Genomic DNA, 4,596 nt, shown 5'->3' with positions numbered 1-4,596 from the left:
TCCAGCCTGGGAGACAGAGTGAGGCTCCGTCTCAAAAAAAAAAAAAAAATTATTCTACTGCTATGAATTTCACCTACTCGCATGGAAAACTAAAACAGTATTTTTCTAACTGAATCTCATTATATACACTCAATTGTGACTTTCACTTATTTAAAAATTTCAGTTTAGGTTTTCTCAGTCCATTCAAGTTTCTCCCTTTTCACCTGCTCTTTTTTCCTCATTGTGATCCAAACACATGGTGGTGAAATAGGAGGAAGTAAGAAGAATCAATAGACAAAACTGGAAGAGGGAACTCTAATATTCTTTTTATTTAAAATGAATTTTGGTTTGAGAAACCCTCTGTTCTGAACTCTTCAGGCTTTATTTCCACAGCACCCACTGCTGTGTTATCACTGTCTCACTCATAGTCTCCCCAACATTCATGACATTGACTTTGTTTTCAGAATGCAAACAGGTTGTTTTAGAGACAATCCATCAGGCCATTGAGGTTTTTATTTCTCTTCATCTGACACAAAAACACTCTTGTGCCACTGGCTTACCCTCAGACTTCCTTGATTATTTTAGAGACATGTGACATTATGTAATAATCCATTATACCCACAGGATCGTTAGTTGTTGCGCAGGGGTCAGGGGGAGGTATCTCAGATATTTTCAGAACACATTTTTTTTTCTCTCCATTGTAACTTGTTTATTTATGTACTAGGGGAAAGCAGAAACCTTCATTTTTGATGCTGTGATCTTTTTTGTTCTTCCCTTTTCTATGTATTCTTTCTAGGGAAATGCCTAGATTATTCTAGATTATTTCCTTTTGGTTGAAAATCTGCTCTTCTGTAATCAACATATCCCTCCCCCACACCCAACACAAAATACACACACAAGCGCGCACACACACACACACATGCACAAATACACATCAGTTTCTTCAAAGTGTAAACTATTCTCTGATCCACCATATTCTTATTCTTTTGGATTAAAACAAAACAAAACAAAAAAATCTTTTTCGTTCTCAAAATCTTAGTGCTTGAAAATCTAAGGTCACCTGACTTATCAGATATATGTTCCCACTTTTTGAACTTTACAAACTCTATTAATATATTCAATAACTATTTTTTTTCTTTCTTTTCTTTTTTATATGTGTTTTTCATTTCCCGGAAAAAATAAAATCTCTTCACCTATGGCAAGCATTGATCCACTGAGGACTAGGAAGAAAAGCATCAGAAATGGCAGCTGTAAAACTCTTTTGTATTGCCAAAGTTTTATTTCACTTTACAATTTATCATCTAGTTCCTCTTTATGCTATCAATGCATTTGTGCACTCCTATTTTGTGCCGGAAAATATTCAGGGCAAATCTGGGTGGATAAGCCATAGTTTCTCTCCTCTTGGTATCCATGGCAAACACAGAGGAAAAATATGTTCATAGTACCTTAAAAGAAGGATCTTAAACTAATCAGATTTGTGGAGCACTGTTGGGGTCAGCTTAGGAGTGACTTCCAGAGGAATTCTGATACTCTGGACTTCAACCAAGACTGTGCTGGAGCAGCCACTGAACCCTAAGCAGGGCTTGCTTATTCTGGAAGTTTCTTATAATCAGTAAGGTATAAGTCTTCAGAGTTTGTTTCATCAGCCTACCTCTGAGCACTACCGTACAGCAGTGATAGAAGCACAGCCACCAGAAAGACAGTCCTGTAATATAACTGATCTGGCAACATTGAAACAATATTCATCATAGCACAGCTCAACTGAGCTGCACATGTGCAGAAAATAGAAGACGGCAGGATATCCAACCGCTGCTGTAAAGTGAGCTTAAATGGGGGTAATCGCAAGCAGAGAGGGCAGCAGAAATATGTTAAGGATTCACAGAAGCACAGCCTCAAGCAATGTAGCATAACTGAATATATGAGAAGGGGCATGCTGCTGAAGAAATGAAAGAAGAAACTTGCTCTTAAAAAATCTATTTCTGATGACACTGGACACACTGTTATATAGCTATATGCAGTTCTATTGATTTCTAATTTTAAATATCAAAAATTAGTATGGATTACCAACCCTGTCAGAAAATATGTATGCATTTATCTAGTATATTTTAGTTGCATTGTAGTCATTTTAACTTACTGTTTCCCTAGCTATGTTAGCAATTCGTTTGCATGGCAAATCAAAAACATTCTGTTAATTTCTTAAGAGCTGTTGCAAGTTCATTTGGAAGGGCAAGTTGTATATTTACACACACAGAGACACACACATTATGCACACTTGAGACTGTGAAATATTATTATGGCAGAAATCAGGAAAGAATCCAAGAAATAAAAGAATGAAGTTAAGAGAGTTCTTTTGTTTATATTGTCATGGCATTCCCACAAAATAATGACCCTACTATTTGAGGGTGGCTCATGAAAATCATTCTCATTATTTCAGTCATGTATATGTATTTATTCAATTTATTCAACAAGTATTTACCCTGTGTGGTATGCGTATATCACACTATTCACAGCTGGAGACAAGAGATATAGACAAAGGATATTGGCATGCATGATAAAAGCTTTTGCTTTTCCTCCCAGATTTTTAACTCTGGGTAGGTAAAGGGAGTACACTTATTTCCATGCAGGTAGTATTGCTCAGTTCATATGACAAGAAGTACTTAGCTCTCACAGACTAAAATTCTGGCAAACATCCATTGAACCTTAGAGAAACTTCCTGAATCACAATGACTCTAGATATAGAATCAACAGTACATCATTATAATGAAAATATCCTTTTTATTTTTTCCCTGCCTGTAGAAAAATTTGTGATAAAGGTGAGCTAAAAGGTTGGAAATGAAAGAAAATGTAAGGGACTTAAACAGCAAGTAAATAATTTGAAGTGATAATTTAATTTAAAAGGATCACCACGGCACATGGAGGCTTTTCAAGGTCAATTCTTTAGATAGTTCAGTTTCAATGTTTTTTTTAGCTGATTCGATTGAGGTCATTTACAATTTTGCAAGTTGGCTTTTTTTATTCTCAAAAGAATTAATGAGGTACAGTTTAATGGAACTACCTGGAAAGTTAGTGAATTTGATTATAAACACACATAGACAATTACTCGGTTTATGTTAGCCAAACGCTATTCACTTCAGGGATGCTTATGCACATACCAGGTTCTTAGTAGCTGTGCAGTTATTGTCTTAGTGGAAACATTTGTCAATTCCTACTGAAGAGAAGTATTATTGAAGAAGAGAAGAAAACAAAGGAAGATACGGTTTCCTCCTATCTGACTGTAACTCAAGGGACTTTGTTTTCAGGAGATTTGAATTACCTGTAAAACATAAAACTTTCATATTCTTTTTAATAAGTTGGATTACTTTCATTTCCTAATAAAACTTCTTTCCATCTCAGTACAGGGTGAACTTTTCAGATTCTGCAAAGATCAAAGGTCGAGGCTATAGATCATTCTTTTTTTGAAAGTCAGTTTCCATGGCCGGTGGGTTTTATTATTCAGTCTACAGTGGACGGGTTTCATTGCTTCATGGAGCTAAAGAAACAGAATTTTTAAGAACCTAAAATGCTAATGGGACAAAAATCATTGTTTAGAGAACTGAATTGTTATTTTCTTGCTTGCTATTTTTATCAATTACTCATTTGCTTATGAACAGAGGAATAATTTTTTTTGTTTCATCCCACAAATTCATACAGAAAATCTCTGCTTTGGAATGGAATGCTTAGAGTAAAAACCATCATTCATATAAACACTTATTCTTGGGTTTCATGTTTATGTCACATAAAAGAGATTGTCATCCCTGGGTGAACTAGACAACAAGTCAGAAACTGTCAGCCTTATTAAATTTGGCTAGTATTTTTGCTCCATTGCTGAATTCTATCTGGTTGCAATCAATCCCATGAGAATGGGAGTTATTCTTAAGGTGATTGAAATGATGAACTTTTGTGCTGGCAAGCTGTTACACTATGGTAGTTCATGTCTTAAATGAAAACCAAATTCAGCATTACAATTTTGAGGAAAATATTTCAGAATAAGAAAATTATTTGTATAGCTTTTATTGCTGTTTCTATCAATAAGATTTATTCCTTAACACATAATTTAGTATTTTGAAAGTGCAGAAAATTTCCTTAGACTATTAAAAATTTTCATTTCATTATTCTTCTTAGAGAATATATACTAGCAGGAGAGTGAATTCTTATCATATTTTTCTTATAAGCACATTTGCAAGTGTACATTTTTGCAATCAAATTTCCCCAAATGTTAACAACGTAAGATACTTAGTTTTATCAATAAAGTCATGGCAAATGTTGGGTACCACCAGATCCATCAAACAGCATCCTCATTCTTTTTTTACATCTTCATGATCTGCTAATATTTATTTCATCTGTCAATATTTTCCTCAAAAAATGTCTGGTAAATAGCTTTTCACTTCTATTAGACTTTAATAAATGATATCACTTACTATGTGTCATGTTTAGTTTTCAACCAAATAATCAAATTCATTTTGACCTCTTCTTAAAGATTTTCACAATCTTTCTAAATTAGTCTTTCTAAATGAGTCTTTCTAAAAGTAACTAATAAAGGAACATAACACTGATAAAACTGCACAGTTTGGACAAAAT

Source organism: Colobus angolensis, unplaced genomic scaffold (genome assembly GCF_000951035.1).
Source record: "Colobus angolensis palliatus isolate OR3802 unplaced genomic scaffold, Cang.pa_1.0 Scaffold29, whole genome shotgun sequence".
NCBI classification, from domain to species: Eukaryota; Metazoa; Chordata; class Mammalia; order Primates; family Cercopithecidae; genus Colobus; species Colobus angolensis.
The sequence above is the reverse complement of the archived record's forward strand: the minus strand, read 5'-3'. Positions refer to the sequence as shown.